We start from the raw sequence: 19,094 nt of genomic DNA on the forward strand, positions 1-19,094 counted from the left end.
AAAAACAATTGCCTACAAGTAAAAGTCCCGGATTAAATGCCCCACAGTCAAAGAAGTCATTATGCAGAATGCAGAATTCGAGAAAACTGATTTATATCACTGGATTATAACGTTTTATGCATGAATGTGTCCATTATGCCTACATATTATGTTGCAACTGGTAAAGGTTGAGCTCATATTAACATTTGTCATATCTACTGCTGGGTGGCAATCTTTGGTTTTCAATTAGCAATTTAAGGTTACTAATTTGATTAAATAAAGTGGAATATAACCATAAAGAAGCACAATATTGAGTTATAATATAACTCTAGGTGGTACGTATTGTACATCTTAATGCTCATATTACAGTCCATAATTTTACTTACGGCACATTTTGAATGTAGTAGACATTTGCATACTGTTGTATCGTTACTTTCACTAATAATATCGGTGTTATTCCACCAGTGGTTCAAGTATTTCCAGCCGTAATGTCCACATTACCCAGCCTGACTCCTGCAGGCGGCAGTGCACCACGGGGGGGCGCCCCTCTTCTTCATGTGCTGCAGGAGGATGTGCTGTCTTCTTCTGATGTAACTGTTAACCTGATCTGTGCTCAGACACCGGCGACACACCGGAGCTCACACACACTGGAGCTCACACACACCGGACACACACAGCACACCGTGTTTAGTGATGGAGCTGCAGCGGGGAGGGTGGGACTGACAGGCCGACACATGAACGCTCCGAGCGGGGGACTACAGGACGAACAGCGGTCCCCCTCCAGCGCAGAAAATAAACACCATCACCGACGATATCATCACCGGGCGTCTGCTGGGAAAATACACCTTTCACTGACAGCGATGTTGAATTATGTGGAGATCCAGGTGAATAACAGGGACTAGCTGCAGGTGAGTCCCTCCTGATGTTGTGTTGTTTATCTGATAACACGCTGTCAACACTGATTAACTCTCAGGCTTCACGTTAATTAGACAGACTGACACGATGCAAATGTTAATTATCTCCTCCAGTATTTGTGGGAGTGTTTGCATTAGCTGCAGTGGTCAGGTGACATCCATCGTTGTAGCTTTCCTTGAACCAAAACAGCTGATGAATAGCATCTATATCTCATTGTGGTTGTTATTATATTGTGTGTATTTATGTGCTGTGCAGATATTCAGTCTCACACAGCACCCTCTGGCAGGGAGATAGCATGTTGCATAAACCTCCTATGTTGTACTTAAAAGAGAGAAGGATGTTCTATCTCTGCATGTAACCCACCCAATAAGCCGTATAATGTCCGGTATACATCGGCTTTAAATGAAGTATACTTCAATGTGCACAGATGGATTTGAGTAAATCCCCTCTGTATGCACCATCATTTCCCTACAGCAGACTATACACAGCCCCAGATTCACTCACCATCACAACTAGATTAGGACTCTGGGTTCCTCTACAAGACAGGGTCACAACATGCAGGACTCAAAAAGGGTGGATATGTTGCTTATTTGGTGCACATTTCTGAGAAATCAACCAACCAGACTAACAGTCTAGCTGCGTTAAGATAAAGACTAATGTTAGCATTGATTTGGACAATGCCTTTCATTTGCAAGAAAAAAGCATTATCCGTTTAGACTGGAAGATGTTAGAAAATTATGAGAAATACCTTTCACACCATCATAAAACCCCACAAGGAAGACTTTATACTGCTTGTTTTTGGCTAATCTACAGTACAAATATTTTAAATGTATGGTTCACAAAAGACAGAGAAAAGTAGCAAATATGAACATTCATGAAGCTTAAAGAAAGAATAAACAAATATTTGAGTTTTAGATGAATCAATACAAATGTAAGCATCCCCCCTGCAGCTGGCCATCTGAGTTCATCACACATAATTAGGTATTTTTTATATTATATTTCTTGAAATTGTGCCTTCCTCTTTCACATTTCCCCCCTCCTTTCTGTAAAGCACAATATAAATAATTTAACTTGACTTTCTCTCATATTAACTGTCTGAAGTTTGACCTATCCTAGAAGTTGTCCTGGACATCCTGCTCACAATGCATGCCTCCACAGGGCTGGAGCTATTCTCAGACTGAAGGTGAAACAGTAAAGAGCTGCTGTGGTATGTGTGATTCACACCGAGCCTGAAACCTATATAGACGGATGATGCAGAGGGGCCAGAACTTTCTAGGAAGAAACACTTTACCCCTTGAAAAAGTTTCGCAGTAGCCACAGAGCTTAAAATAATCAGTGTTAGCGCATTTTCAGTAAGGCAAATATAACATGTATCTTACTCTAGATAACCACATTATTAATTTGACAATAATTCTAACTGTAGATACAGTTTAATTGAGTAAAACAAGCCTGAGTTCTTAGCCTTTGAGCAAAAAGATACCATCAGCTTGCTAACATGCTAACAAATATAGTGCTAATACTAGGTTATTGACTGTTAGCTCATGTAAGGTTTAGTTTTGTTAGCATGCTAATTAGCAGGAAACACAACATACAGCAAAGGCCAATACAATAGGAGTTCATGAATTTTGCAGGAATCTTGTCATACACCAAAGAAAAGGAATTTAAAATCAATTTAAAATGTAATAATTAACTGACAAAGGTTCACCAAAGTCAGTATGATTTCACATTTCAAAATTATGAAAGTTTTAACCAAATTTCTTGAAAATTCATCTAGTTGTTAATGGACTGACCTTTTCTTAAATATGAGGATTTGCTGCTTTTGCTTTATTTTGATCAGTAAAATACAAATATTTGAAATTGTAAAAATATGTTAAATCATTAGAAAAACATCACTTTTTTTTGGGATAAACATTCTCATCAGTAGCAATTCATCTAGTAGTTCTTGAGATATTGATACCAAACTCAAAATGTCCGCCTTGTTGTGGCACTAAAGGGAACATCAGGGGATCATGAAAGTTATAAGGGTTCATCCTTAGGGTACCATGAATGCCTGCACCAAATTTCACCTCAATCCATCCGACAGTTGTTGAGATATTTCAGTCTGAACCTGAGTGGCGCACCAACCACAAACCGACCTTTCCTTGGAGCCGTGCTGCTATCATGTCTACAAATCTTGTGTGTTATCCAAAGATTTGACTTGCTGATTGAAGTAGTATCATATCATCTCCACTATCACCACAACCATCAGATCCACTGTATGAGGTTCTGTTTCCTCCCATTTCAGGATCAGTGTGCATGATTTGAATGTGTGTGGTGGGGGACTGAAAGAAGATGGAGCCTCGCAGGATCTGATTATCGGGCCAAAATGATTAGGTTTGCTTTAATGAATGCTGTTAGGAAGTGGCCACCGCAGAAAGAATGAGTCATGGTATTGATTGCCGCCCCCTCCTTCACTTGCTCCTTCTCCCTCCTCCCTACCCTCCCCCGTCTACCAATCCATCCTTACTTCTATTTTCTTTCATCTCACCCCTTTTAAATCAATCTTCTCCCATCTCGTGGAACATGCCAGGTTTTTTCCTCCAAAGCTACGTCAGACAGGTTTTTTGAGGAGGGTTGGCATGCAGCCGGGCCGAGCGTTGCATACTAATAACGGCATGACTCGCTCAGCGCTACAGTCTGGATGAGAGAGGAGGGGGAGGTAGGGAGGATGGGGAGGGGGTCTTGTCACGAGATGCCACGTCATCACAGTGTGTGGAATCTATTTATAGCAGGGTAAACAGAGGGATTCCAGCCCACTGATCATGGCTTCACAGTGCGTGGAGGCAGGCTGCAGACTGTAGTGTTGCACTTGGATGTGAATGGAAAACATTTCTTTTTAGTCCTGACTGTTTTGCCTACAGCGTCACTCCCTCTCCTCCAACCGCCTCGGCCTGTCAGGGAGAAACACTGCGCCACAAATAGACGGAAGATCTGCCCATCTTTCGCTTTCTGCTCCTTATTGTGCCTCACATGCATGGACATATGCACAAGCCTCACATAGGAAATAATCCAGCATGCAGAAGGGAAAGTAACCAACATTAAGAGCTTTATTTGTGAGGATATCAGAGGCTGTTATGCAGTCATACAGTACAAAGTAAAACCAGATAAATGACATAAAATAATAGATCAAATATATAATATACACTCCAACATGAAGTGTAGGTGTCTAACTTGACGCCATACATTAATGAGAAGCTCATAATCGTTAAATTATTACCATTAATCATTGCGCCATTCTAAAAATGTTGCACCTTTTGATCCTCATTGTTTAACGCACATATATATTTGACATATTGTTTTGGTCTAAATGTCTATTTTGTATTTTAAGATTTAAGAAAATGTACAATTCAGTGCACAAAATATGCGTTTCATGTTAATGTCCTTAACCCAAAAGTCCTTAACCCGAAAGTCCTTTGGGTCTGTATTGCAAATCATCTGGTTTTATTCTGAAATATATATACTTTTCAGAATTATAGTCCAACGATCTGCTTTATTGTTGCTTCTTTTAAGCTCCAGAACTACATGTAATCAATGATGGATGAATTTATTTTATTTTCAAAAAGTTGTTTTGCTGTGATTTAATACAGCAGACACTGAGAAAGACTGAATTACATATATACAGCAATTATAATACATTTAAACACGCATTTTCCACATCCAGAGAAGAGTATAGTTTGCTAATAGTGCAGTACGTTTACTTGTATTTTTATATTATGCTATTCCCTTTGTCACTTAAGTACAAGGCTTTGTATTCTTCTTTCAGCCCCGGTGCTCCCAGAAGAAGCTGCATATAGACTCACATTAACAGGGTTTCCAGCGGGCAGTCAGAGGGTGCCCTTGTAGGAAAGCTAAAAATAGATCCATACCTTCATGACGTCCCCAGTTGCTCCGGTGGAGGGGGGGGGAGGGGGGGGGGGGGGGGGGGGGGGGGGGTGGACATGTGAGACCGAGGATGGGGGAGTGGTATTGTTCTGAGAATCCAAAGCTAGAGCTGTCATGTTTGGCCACGTTGGCAGTGCTCATGCGGTTTGTTTGAGCACTTACTCTAATTAACAATTGCCGGGCTTTGTTCAGGTCCAGCGAGGCGTTGTGTCCTCATCAAATATTCAGACGCACCATGTTCAGTAGTATGGATGAGGAAGAGCATCCTGCTTACCTGATACTTTGAGCGTCGCTCTGTTAGTTAAAGTCATCTCTGTGCATCGCTTCCCTCGGACTCACTGACGTGCTCTGCAAGTGGAGCTTTGAGATAAATACTGATAATAGTTTTAAAGGGGCCCTAATATGCTTTCCCTTTCCTTTAGTCCGTTCAAAAAGTGTTTGTGTATGTAAATGATCCTCCCTTGGACTCCTTTGTTTACTTCCGTAACATAGTGACATCACTAAGTAATAGGGATGCTCCGATCGCCAATTTTGGGGGCGATCGCCGGAATCAGTATCGGCCGATACCGATCGCCGATCCGATCGAGTGGGCGGGGCCTAAATGGAAGATTTAAACATCACTTTAAATCTTCCATTTAAAGTGATGTTTAAAACTCAGTTAATAGGGCTCATTCACTGGAGCTTCCACAAACAACAATCAACTTAATTATTACATTCAAATGATGTACATTATTCAAGTTTACATTCACTTTGGATAATACCACGGGAGAAATGAGCAAGCGCTCTCCTTTCCTCTCTCCCTCTCTCTCTCTCTCCCCCTCTCTCCCTTGACAGTGAAGAATAAACATATTTATAACTAGTTTAGCTTGTTCCAGAGGTAGATCAAATAGCTAAGTGTGTTAGGTCTAACTCTTGTGTGTTTCGCTCCGCTCACCGGTCCATCACAGCGGGTGGAGCTGCAGGATTTCTGCTTCACACACATACCGCTATTTTACTGTCTTTTTCGGACACCTTAAAATAATGCCAGACCGGTGAAGCCATTTTGGCGAGCTTGTTTTGCCGCGTACAGAGAAAAGTGTCATGTATTTTACGTCATGCGGTCGGCTCTCGCGATCGGCATGTTTAGAGAGCACCGATCGATCGGTAGAGAGTGAGTATCGGCCGATCTCGATCGGTGACCGATCGATCGGAGCATCCCTACTAAGTAACATGCGCTTCTTTTGGCTAGCACTCCAACACATTGTACGTGATAGGCTAAGGGGCGGGACATCTCTAAGTGGTTGACTAATCACAACAGAGCCGGCCAGCAAACCAATCAGAGCAGACTGGGCTCGGGTTTCAGACAGAGGGTGAAAGGCAGAAAAAGGCAGAATGAGAAAAATAAAGCACTTTTTGAACATTAAAGCATCTGAACATGTAACGTAGAGGCACAACAAATATTCTTTCTTTTACACATTGCTGATTGGATTCAGATCACAGCTACTCCCTTTTTATGATGGCTTCTTATTGTAACTAAGCATTTGCCTTTTGAACGTCTGGAACCCAGCAGGAGCTAATTTGCAACTACAGCAACAATTTGCCTACTATTTGCATTTTTCAGCTATTCATCATTTTTCAAAGCTCCTGTCAAATGAAATAGATGGCAAGTGTTTTTCTGTAAATTTACCAAAATGCATGACAATCCATATAATCATTGTTGAGATATACAAACAGTTAACAGACAGTTTTTGATCTGATGACTGTGCTACAACCAAAAGGATGTAATTCACCGAGGAGAATGTGAATGTGAATGTGTTCCAAATGTCATGACAATTCAAACATAGTTGAGACGTATCCAAAGACTCAATATACGATGTGGATTTAGACACAATATTGTGACTAATTGATTTTAGGTTTACAATTTGAAACTTCATAGATGGTGTTTTTGCTGTTACTATCCTGTGTTTTTGCTACCACAACTGGCAGGACAATACAACGCGAAACCCAAACATGACATTTGAAGTGGGGACTGTAATGTTACAAATAACTCTTTAGCGTTAATGTCTAAGACTAAAATGTACAAAACCCATACTGAACAACACCATGTTAGTGACCTGTCAATCACAAGGTAACCCTGCCCTAAAGCATACCCTTCTTTATTGTTTATTTTACTCTAAATGGGACCATCACTTATGAATTGACATTATGCTGTATTAAAGAAGACTTGAAATGACCAATGGAGAATTAATTCATGTATAAATTACTTTATGAGGGAATTAATCAATTGAGAAATAGGGTCATTTTCTCATAGAGTTCTGAACTTAGATTTAACTGTATTGTCATTGCACATATAACGAAATGCAGTTTGGATCATCCAACCAGGAAGTGCGAAGAGTAGATAAAGATTTTAGAACAATATTAAAGGGAACGCAGGTTTTGCACATTGGCTTTTTAGACCTGGGTATCATGAACGCATATATCACATTTTATGGTAATCCATTCAATAGTTGCTGAGATATTTCAGTCTGGACCAAAGCGATGGACCGGGTTTGTAATGATTTTGTGAGTGAGTGATACATCTTCTCTCAGACGTTATAAATGTGAGCAATCAAGAGATGAATCTGTAGTCTTAATAGATGCTTAATCCTGGTGACAGGACCGGGTGTCCCTGCAGAGCGTCCCTGCAGAGCGTCCCCCCCCCCTGTCTGCCCCACCACCCCGGCTGTATATTAGCCAGCCTCGGAGGCCTGGAGCCGGGCCAAACAGTAATGGTATTGGCCCCGGAGAGTGGAGCTTCCCCTCCTTATATCTCCTTCTAAATCTCCTCAGCTAAATGAACTGTATTCCTCTTCTGTCCTAATGTTTCCTTGTCTATATTAACATCAACCTGCCTCTCTGCTGTCCACCTCCACCTGCAGATCCTCTTATCGTGTGTGTGTGTGTTTGTGTGCATGAGTGCTCAGATGAGACTGTAAATGACCATGTGTTGATAGAGTTAATTGTGAGTTGTTGAAAGAGGCTTCTCTGATCTCAACCGCCTGCTGCTTCCTTCTGTTGGAGTTTCTCATGGACGGTTTTTATGTTGAAGGAATGCTTTTTTGCTGCTCAGCTCTGTGCTCACTGACCTTGATTTCTATCTTATAGCCTTCATCACTTGACTTTGATCTGACACACATACATCTGTGCAGCTAGTATGTGTATCTTTTCTCTTGCAGTATTTCTTTACTTTGTGCCATTTATCATTGTGCTTCTTTGACTTGTCGAAGGACAACAGATGGAGTTTATCCTAAAGCTATGATCTGTGACAGTGCATCAAATGGTGACATTTATGTGTACCGTTTTGTCCGATTTTCAAAAATATCTACTTTCAATTATTTAAACGGATATTGCAATTGCTTTATGATTTATGATGTAAGAAGCATTGATCATTTTGCATCATAATTGCCATTTTTGTTGAAAAATATATAAATTGTGATTCATCGGTACACAATGCCCAATATAGAATATTATGTTGACACATTTTTGCTTTTTAAGGAATATTGTGTCTCTGGCATTTTAGATATTGCAATTAAGATAAAATGAGTATGAACTGTTCATCGCTGTATTTTCTCCTCAACTCAACGAGGCCTAATTGAATAAAGGTGATAATAAAAGAGAGATTATACTGTATAATGTTGCATTTACAGCTTGTTTTGCTGCTTTCCTTTCATTATTTTAAAAGCTGTTCCTGCTGGTGACTTTAAATCTAAACTTAAAGAGAACAGTTATGTGTTTTCTTTCATCAAGGGCAGCCAGCGAAAATAAATCTGTGACTTTCTGTTTCCTCATTCATAAAATGTTTATTTTTAAATGAGCGAACACCATTATAGACTGAAGCCCCATGAACAGTGTGCGGGGTGATTAGCCTCCCTCCCCCCCTCCCCCCTCCCTCCCACAGACAGTGATGCATCGCCGCCATTTACCAGAACGCAGGAAAGCAGAGCAATTTGAGAAGCATCACAACTAACCCCTGCCTGCAGCCCCACCACCATCACGCTGCTCTCTGCCCCCCCCCCTCCACCTCCACCGCCACCCTGAGCTAAAAATAGCTCGTCCTCTCTCATCACCCAGCCATCACGTCAGGCTCACTCTCATTTGCTGCCTACGTCTCTTTTCATGTTGTGATGTTTTCAGAGTGTCAGATGTTCACATGTTTGGCATATGGACTTCCATCTGATCTTAAAGTAATGTCGTTTTTATAAATTGTACTTTCTTTGATTTTATTCTGTTGCATTTCTTCTGTTCCTCAACCTTGATTGAGGAAGGAAGTGATTTCAAAACATGACTTCTGGTATTTATGGAATATGAAGTGTGAGGTCTTTGAGGAAACACTCTTTTAGAGCTGTGTGTCAGATAGTAGAGCGTGCCTCGTTAAACTGACATTAGCATCTCTGCTGTTTCTCATTCACAGGAAGAAGGAGAGGAAACCATCGCTGGAGATGGACTGCAGGTCGGTGATAACATCTCATATCTGTGAGTTTGATGAAACAAACCTTCTCTGTCAGCTAAGCAGCAGTTGAGGAAGTATTCAGTTCCTTTTATCTAAATATAAGCAAAAATTCAACAATTAAAAAATATAGAATTGCCAGTAGAAGTCTGACTGAAGCATTATCAGCAAATACAGGTAAAGTATCAAAGTAAAAGTCTCTTTTTCTAGAATATATCTAGTAAAATAGTAACTAGTGAATACAGCTATCAGGTAAATATAGTGGAGTTTAACAAATAACTAAACTAATTTAACAATATTTGCATCTGGGACCATAACAACACAAATGTAAAGGAGATGAGCAATGAAATTCACCCTTTATTTTTATTTTGGTCTGGAATAACTAATATAGTATGCTAGCAACATTTAGATCATAAATGATACGTAATTATTATTAATGACTGTTTTTGAACACTGTAATTGCCTACAAATTGAACAGTAGTTAAGTACAGTACTTGAGTAAATATACTTCCCAACACTACAGCTGGGATTATTTTCCAGCCATTTAGCCTTGCAACTCGGTGACATTATGATATTAAAATTCTGAACGCTGCTATGTAAATAAATAAAGATATCCATCAGGGATTTGAGCACATGCTGCAGCAGCCAGCGTGACGTCCTGATGAAATGCTGCCAGTGACAGCAGGAGCCGACGCACGGTAACATCCCAGGCCGGCGTTTGATTCGAGCCGATGAGTAACAGGAGTGTCTGGTGAGCAGAGATGTGTTTGACACGGTCACAAATTAACAGCCGTTATAGTAGCAGATGTTCACATTGTGCAGCAGGACTGTGTGGCGTTGAGGGGTTGATTCTGTTAGCGTGTGTTCTGCTGATGCTCGGATAAAGTGTGTGTGTGTGTGTGTGTGTGTGTAGGGCGAAGTACCCATCAACAAGTCATTTTATTCTGAGGATGTACATCCCTGCAGCTGGATGATAAAACCAGAGGCTGCTGCACAAAGCTCATTCTCATTCTCAGCCTCACTTCCTGTTCGTTGGTATGACAGTAAATGTAATCTCGCTGCAGGTTCACCTTTTGTGATCTGTTGTAGTCCATTTCTTCAGATTCATCCTCAGGAGCTTAAAGGCCGCTCAAACTCTCTTCTTCAGATCAGAATCAGAACTAATGTATTTATCCCTAGGGGGAAATTGGATTTAACTGTTTCTTCAGTATAAAATTAAAAAAATACATTCAATGAAATAGAAAAGATATTTATACAATAAAGTAAATATAAACAAAACATTTTTTTTCATATATAATAAATTGTATTAAATCAATTATTCCTATATCTAACTTGGAGAAGAAATAAAATGTGCACATTGTTCCACAAGATATAACAAAAATAAATATGTTGAAGTATGAATTATACAATAAATACAGTAGTGTATTTATATAGAAAATGACATTAGTGCTATTGCACAATAATGCCATATGCCAGATTTTTTTAATGAGATGTGGAGCAGCATCAGCGACACAATCCCCTACAGAATCCGTCTGGCTGCAGGTTGGGATATTTTTATCCTGAAACCCACAGAGACACGTCGGCTGGATGTAATTAAAGAGACGTTTATAAAGCGTAGGCTTGTGAGTCACAGAGTTTATCCCACTCGCAGCAGGTGTCATTTGAGGAAAGATCTCCAGTGTGTGCCTCTGATACATTAACATGACATTTAGACATTTAACCCACTGTAATACTGGGAATTGTCGTTTTTCACTTTTTATTTTTATACACATGAAACATAAATGAGCTTTAGGGATGCTGGTTGTTCAGATGGAGCTAGGCTAACTGTTTCCATCTGTTTCCACTCGTTATGCTAGCTAAGTTAGCCTGATGCTTGCTGTAGCTTTATATTTCTCAATCACAAACAAGGGTAGCATCAATCCTCAAATTGCCAAGCATATTCCGAAAAATGTCACCATTTTCTTTTAACTAAAGATCACATTTTTGGATGAAAGGTTTATTCCAAATGAAAGAAATACTCGTATTACAGCCAAACCATAGTTCTTAGTGGTTATTGACAAAAATGGTGCCATTACTTGCCTGGTCAGGGGTTTTCTGACTCTCCACTGATTTATTAGCGCTGTGCCAGAAGCAAGGTTGTATTTTCCAAATGAACAGCCAATTGGACATTTTGAAACGTTGTGTTTGGCCCAGTAAAATGTATTTAATGTAGGCACAGTTGTGTGTTCATGGATTATTTCACAAATCATAATCCAGGACGTAAATGATCTGTTTTAAAATGCAAAAGTTAAACCCATGTGCAAAAAGTAAAAATAAATCTATGGTAGGTTTTACATCAATGTGAGCAGTAAAGCTTGACATTTAAATGTAGATAAGCTGCTGCAGTGTCCACATGCTAATGTAGATTACAGCCTCTGGAGTGACGTCGCAGCTCCAGGCTGCAATAAAGGAGCACAGTTTTGCTCATTCACTGATTTGCCAGTCAAAATCAGAGACCTGTTCGCATCACTCAGCTGGCTCATTCAAATTCTGTGTGTGATGCAGGTGAGAAAAATACCCAGCAGGAGAGGCGGGATGGTCACGACACCGTGCAAATAGATGCATAATCATCAGAGCAGGTGATCTGCCTCTGGCATCACATCAAAAATGATTCATGCACATGAGCTTTACCAAACCTCTTTCATATCCAAGCCGACATGCGACTATACGCCAGAGCTATAGGATTTAATTAAGGCGTTGGGGACTTGTGTGGAGGTGTCAAAAGGCGCTTTATGGTTTGTGTATCTCAGTGAGAATAATAAAGTATTTATCATTTATATTCAATATCAAACAGTAGCTTCCTGTAGAAATATGAGACTGCAATAAATAGTTGATAATCTTCATTATTTATATAATTTTTCCGAGAGCAATAATTCATATCTTGCAAAAAAAGACATTAGCAAACAACATTTTTTTTTTTTTTCTTGAATTTAGTAGACAAAACAATTAAGAGATCACTCAAGAAACTAATCCGAAGATGAGTCAAAGTACTGACACTTATTAGTCATTTTTAAAGCACAAACGGTGAATTTTCTCTTGTTCCAGCTTCTCAAATGTGAGGATTTTCCTTTTGTCTCATGACATTTGAAAACGTTAAATCTGACTTGTCTTTACTTTCATTATGCACATTGGTTGCAGACTTTAATTAGCTAAAAACACTTTTTCCTCTAGATGTAAGCAGAAATAGAGTGAATATTGCTTTTTATTGAATATGGGTAAATAAATAATAATAAAAGAATGTACCTTATCAACAGAGGAAATATACTGATTCATTAATAAAAGGTAAATAAATAAAACGTACAACTCTTCATATAAAACAACGTAGTTTTTGAGCTTGTAGTTTGAATTGTATTAATATAGCACCTCTTCAAACAAAGTTACATATTGCTTAACTGATAGAAATGTACCGTATACCACATACAAATATTTAAAACACACCTAAAAGGGGAAAGAAAGTCAGTAGCGGAGTCTAGATATAAGTTCAATTCTATCCAAAACATTTGTATTTGTGGAAGAAGAAGATGTTGCTGTGTGTTTGTGAAGTGTACCCATTAAGAGAATGAAATCCACCCATGGAGTTAGTGATGCTCAGATGCCTGTACATCTGTCCAAAAACAAGTGGAGGATTGATTCTGGACTCGTCGTTGGAGAGGGATGGTCACACACAACAACAAAAATGGCAATCAATCTGGTGGGCTGCAACGCCGACTTCCTGCATCACAACACTGTCAACCAATCGGGCTTCAGCCTCATGCGTCTCCATGGTAACAGGGCTTCCTCAGTGCCTAGGAGGTGGAGACGGCGAGGGAGGGAAAACAGAACAGAGGTGGATGGGGGAAGAAGAAGAAGAAGAAGGAGAGGGAGAAGAAGAATCGATTCCTTCTCTTATTTCCCAGTGAGGATTTAAGAAGCTCCTTCCTGAATACCGGGGCTGGGGGGGGGGGCGAGGCTGCGGGTGGATTGGTTGACAGTATTCGGCAGAAAGAGAGGGGATCGGGGAGGGGGGGGAAGATGCCCGGGCTGCTGGTCTCTGTGGGACCATGCAGATCTGCCCCTAAAGACTCTGCTCAGAGGATCAGTGTGGCTGTTTGCTCCTGCGAGGTAAACTGATTTATTATATTGAAATACCTTTATTTGCAGCTGTTGCTATAAAGACAGGTACATTATGGCAACATGGATGCCTGCCTGTTGGACTCCAGTCCACACTGATGTATTTGTAAAGAGGAGGAGGCTGAGGAGCTGCAGGTGGCTGCAGTTCGAGGGGGGGGTCTACAGGTGGCTTTGTTCATGTTACTGCGAGAAAGACATTTGAATGAGATGAGTAATGTTTGAAATGTATTTGTAAGGAGCAGAGGAGTGTTGTTGCAGCGAGGCTTCATGTCTCGCTGCAACACATGTTTGATGGTAGTGTAGTGTAGTGATGTGCAGGGAGTTTGTGTACGCTGATGGGAGGAAACGTAATCAATCAGCATCAGCACCACAGAAAAGACACTAAATGACAACATTTGACTGTCATATTTTAAAGTGCAGTTTAGCCACAGCTGCTGATGATCACTTATGCTTTGCAGCTCATTTGAATGAGATTTGAAGTACGCAGCGAGAGCGTACCGTACAGTACTCGACTCCTCCAGAGATCACACTCGGTGTGTTTGTCTTCCTCGGCCTGCTCGTGTGCGTGGCAGGCGTCGTCTGATTCATTCTGCAAGACAGCATGTTTCTTCAGATGTGAAGAATGCTGTGGTGTGTTTTGTTATCAAAAGCAGAGACAAATTCCATCAGGGGACCTTGTTAGTGCAGCAGGACTCCTGTAGCGCTTCAAATCGCTGGAGAGGAATCGACTCAGATGCATCAAACTGTGATGATGTGTAACAAAGACACGGTGCATTGGCTTCTTGCTCTTAAATGTAATGCATGTTAGATTACACATTTTATATATGTACACAGTAATCGTTATAGTTTTTGTCCCATTTGTCCGTGCGATTATGATAATTCATTGGGTGTGCATTCTGTAAATATGTTCTGAGGAATTTTAAGTAGCTCTGATTTTCATTAAACATGACTTATAAAATAAACATCACCTCATGCCTGCCAGAGTAGAAAACAGAATTAGATCTTTTGTTAAATTACTTTTGGAAGAAGGACCACACACAAATTGACCTCTCAGAAGTTATTTATTTACTATCAAACCAGTTAGTTTTTTCCTTTTCTTTTCTTTTAAATTATAATCTGTGTTCTCTCTTTACTCTGTGTCTACGTTATAGCATCTTTTAGCTCATTGTTTTGTTTCAAAGGGCACGTGTTATACTTATTCTCAGGTTCATAATTGCAACATTTTAACATGATTTAATGTTCTAAAGCACATTTCAATTTTTCTAATACAGTGTGTCTGAATATACCTTCATACACCCTCTCTCTGAAGCCCAGTCTGCTCTGATTCGCTCACCAGAACAATATGTTACACCTGTGCAAATGTAGTTATCAAGACATGGATGGAGATACTCATATTCTAATGAGACTGTCTGAGAATGTGACATAGAAATAAGAGCCAATCAGATAAAGGCAGCCCACATATAATCTGACTGGGTCTGATGTGGGTTAGTAAGCGTGCCAGAAACACAAATGTACCGGAACTGAATAAGTGAGTCATTTATGAAACATCCTCTTCAAGACCCACAATTGTGTGGTTTTGTTTCACTCTCTTGGTTGTTGTTTCCAGGAACAGTGATGAAAAGTCTGATGAATGTCTAAGTAGGCTACTATTTCAAATTCGAATAAGTTTCACTGCCCCCAAGTGGCCAAAACTTCTCTTATTGCAGCTTTAAAGGAGAGTGTTGACCTGCCACCTCCACTGTTGTATGTCCAGTATATCAGCAATTATCAATCACACATTGCCAAGGGGTCAATAACAAATATTTTTCAATTAATAACATTGACATTTCTAATCGAAAATAGTTTCTGATCGGAAAAGAGTTACATCTTTTGCATTTCTGCAGAATACAAATCATTTCAGGGTGAGGTTAGCTGCAGAGCGGCTGGCAAAGGGCTGAGAGGTGTGTAAATATCCAGCTGCAGAAATAGTATGTCAGCCTATTGCTTTTTTACGAAGAAACATCCACAGTCTGTGTCCACGGTCAGACACAGGGTTTCAGTTGAATGGGAATGGGTGGACATGAGGTCGGGGTGCATCTTTCAGGGATCCAGGGTGTCAGCCTCCAAGACCACGCTCCTGGCAGGCGGTGTTGTGTTTAATGGACCAGAGCTGTTTCCCTCCAAGCCGGTTACCTCGGTGGCAAATTCTGTGCAATTTATCTGAAGGTTTCCTCAGCCTGCCGTCACACAGGCTGTGATGGAGGGCAGCTGGCAGCCTGGCTCCCTCTCAGTGCTGCAGATGAGACGTTTACTTGCTCTGCGGAGGCGACACTGACTGTGATTTTCGACTGTGAGCTCAATTAGGAGGCCTTCAGATTAAACTGGGAGACTGCAGGATTGTTTGAAATGTCCCAGCGGCTGCAGGATTGTTTGAAATGTCCCAGCAGCTGCGTGAAGACAATCTTCAGTTTGATTTTTATTGAAAATGTTTTCACAAAATCGCTGCAATTTGAGCCACCCTGCAGTGCTCGCAGTTTTCTATAGAGGACAATCTTCCTTTATGATTGGCTTCAGGTTTTATTCCCTAATGCCATAAAAAAAAAAAAAAGGCGCAAACTTCATCAGTTAAATGGATTAGAGTGGATTGAGGGACACGGGGAAGGAGGAGAGCTCATTTGCTACATGCTGTGGTTGGGTTGTTTTGTTGGAAATTGCCCATAAGCCCGAGGGAACTTTGTTTGTGTTTGAAGCAGCGGTGGTCATTCCCAAAGTAATTAGAGGGCGTGGATCCACATTCAGAAACAGTTATTGAATGAGATGAAAAGCATTACATGACATGTTGATAAATGACTTCCCGTTATTGAAATAAAATGAATTGAAGATTGGCTGCCAAGTCAGATCGGAATACATTTTAATGTTTTCTTTCAGGGTTAAGTGCTTATCTTTTTACAGTAAGGGCTGCAGTAAGTGTAATGTGGCTTATGATGTACTGAACTAAACACAAATGTATGTTACAGACACACTGGATAACACTTATACTGTGCTACTATAATCAATATTTGTTATGTTTCTGTCTCAGGTTATTTATTCATTTTGCATTAGACAGAGCAGACAGAAGTCTTATACAAGCTTTATAGAAATAACTTGAGTAGCATAAATGTGAACCCTACAGTAAATGTTAATAGAGCTGATGGTTGATAATGTTTTGTCTATTGTGTCATCGTGAATTTAATTGAAAGAGAGACCCTCACTGAAGTTCCCTGCACTACAAGGCAAAATAAAGAAAGTTAAAGAGTTTACTGATTTAGTATTATATGTATGTGTTAAGGAATAATTCTTCTAGATATCTAACCTTTTGCTCTGTGACGTTTTATGATCTACTCTGACGTCTGTTATCTCCTTTAAGGAAAGGCCTTGGTGCCATATGTGTTGTTGTTACCAGTTTGTGACCGGTCAACTTGTCTGGCACGAATGGTAATTGTTGTGAGAACGCTGAGGCACTTCTTTATCGGTGTTTGTGGACTCTAAGATGTGAAATCTTTGAGGCCATAAGTGTCGGACGCAGGTGGTTCAGTGTTCCCAGCTGTTTAGTCTACTCCTTCAGAGATGTTGATTACTCTCTGTGAACCAGTTAAAAGGTCTAGCATAGAGAGAGGCTCTTCAGAATTGACGTGGCAACTCTCCCGTGAAGTCAGAACCTCTGACTCTTTGACTTGTGATGTGAATCCTCCGGCCGATACTCTGAATAAACCCATCAGTGTTTGACATCAAAGCTCCAGCTCTCCTCGTGTCTCCTTCCTGAGTCGGTGACTCCCAATGCATTGCTACACAGAAGTTTCCCCCACAGTATGTATTATAATTGTTCTTCTTATTATTCTTATTTGTATTATTATTATTATTTTATTGTTATATATTTAAATGATTATCTATAGATATCCCAATAATACTGTTATAATTCCAACAAAGAGAAAACGATGCACATACAGAAAGTTAAAGATATTACTGATTACATTATTACTTTTATTATTATCTTATTACTTTGTATTTATAGTTTATATTATAATCTATAGATATCCTAATAATACTGTTATTGTGAATTAATTCTACAAAGAAAATCGTTTGAAATCTGATGTCGTGGCATTCCTATTGTCAGTATAGTATATATATTTAAAGCAGAGACATTTTTTAGATATGCTGTTTCTAGTAATGAGCTCTACATCCTCCTGACATGACATCATAACATCGTCGTCCTCTTGAGTTTAGTCTTCACTTTATGTTCATGTTTCAGAGATTGCCGGCTGCTGTATCTGATGTGCTGACTCACAGCTCGTTTAGCTGATGGAGGCAAAAGAAAAAAAAAAAAAAAAAAGCCAAGATGCTCGGTCTATCTGTCGATGTGTCAGTTTTCATCTGTCTCACATTCTGCTTCATGGGGATTACTGTGTCTCTATATATAGCACTTCTTCTGTTGCTCAAGGACTTTTCCTTCACGGGATTCAGTGAGAAATGCCACTTCATTTCCCTGCTGTAATTGTATCACAGCACAGTAAATAAGGTCGTACGTGACGGTCTCTGGAGAGCTGCTGGGATTTGAATCTTCATTCATTGTTGAGGCAGAGCGCTGCAGACCTGTAGATATTGTTTGTAAAACACTTTGCATTGTGGGAATTACAGAGCCTGACTGTGTTTTGGAGGACTCAAAGATTATACATCTTGTTTCTTGACACTGGTTTGAACCCAAGGCTAAATTAACTTTTAAATTACACTATTTTGAACTATAGCGCGTAAAATGCAGACCTTCGGTAACCAATGATGCATTCAGGGGCCCCTTGAATATTCCCATTACCCGAAATAGGACGTTGTTCTTCTGACTTCAGTGTGTTTATGAACAAAGACAATCTCTTTGATTTTATTAGTCAGAGCATTTTAAAAACACAAGCCGCTTTCACACCAAGTACTTTGCCGTACTTAGTGTCGGCACTTAGTACCCCAGGGCACTTAGTACCCCAGGGCACTTAGTACCCCAGGGCACTAAGTACCAATCGCGTTCACACCGGAATAAGTTCCCTGAGGGAAGATTACACAAATGAGCCGCTGACGTCACTTCGTGTTCTTCTGCTTTGGGTTTACTGGCAGGCCGCAAACCACTTCACGGCGTATACTGCCACCCGAGGTCCCCGGCCGGAAGTCCCCGGAGTTGGGGACTGGCTTCAGAAGAAGCTGCTGGGACTCCCAGCAGCTTCTACTGAAGCCTTCCGAGTAAATCACCAGAACGCCGACACCTCCTCATCACTCCACCGCTCCCATGTTTTTTTTTGTGTTGCCATAAGTTATTCTCTCTCCGTTGGTGCGCGGGGCTAATGCTAATGCTAATAATGCTAATGCCACAAATACAATGGCGGCTTCACAAAACTTTCCCGAGTTTTACGGGGCGTGGTTTGCAATTCGCCCAGCCAATAGAAATTGGTACTTTTTTGGTACCACCTCTCTAGCAGGCACTAAAAATGGGGGTAAAAGTTCCTGGCACTAAGTACTCTTTTTGGTGTGAAGGGGTACTAACGGAACTAAACGGGAAAAGTACGGGGAAAAGTACTCCGGTGTGAACGCGCCTAGTTAGCTTTTTTCTCCACAAATGTTCCCATACTGCTGGAAAACATTTTTTCAGATATGTCTAATGTCTTATTTT

The 19,094-nt window shown here is 40.3% G+C and overlaps 1 protein-coding gene across 7 annotated transcripts in view; it reads left to right on the top strand.

The window, feature by feature from the left end:
- The first annotated feature begins 622 nt into the window (after positions 1 to 622).
- The window catches only part of LOC117476732 (membrane-associated phosphatidylinositol transfer protein 2-like), a 53,678-nt gene continuing 35,206 nt past the window's right edge, over positions 623 to 19,094 (top strand). For 6 of the 7 annotated variants that reach the window (XM_034123446.1, XM_034123453.1, XM_034123449.1 and 3 more), the window contains exons 1-2: positions 623 to 887; positions 9,245 to 9,306. The gene's annotated coding sequence lies outside the window, so the exon portion shown is untranslated. The remainder of the gene's footprint in view (positions 888 to 9,244; positions 9,307 to 19,094) is intronic. The other variant, XM_034123447.1, reaches the window with a different exon arrangement.

Source organism: Trematomus bernacchii, unplaced genomic scaffold (genome assembly GCF_902827165.1).
Source record: "Trematomus bernacchii unplaced genomic scaffold, fTreBer1.1, whole genome shotgun sequence".
NCBI classification, from domain to species: domain Eukaryota; kingdom Metazoa; phylum Chordata; class Actinopteri; order Perciformes; family Nototheniidae; genus Trematomus; species Trematomus bernacchii.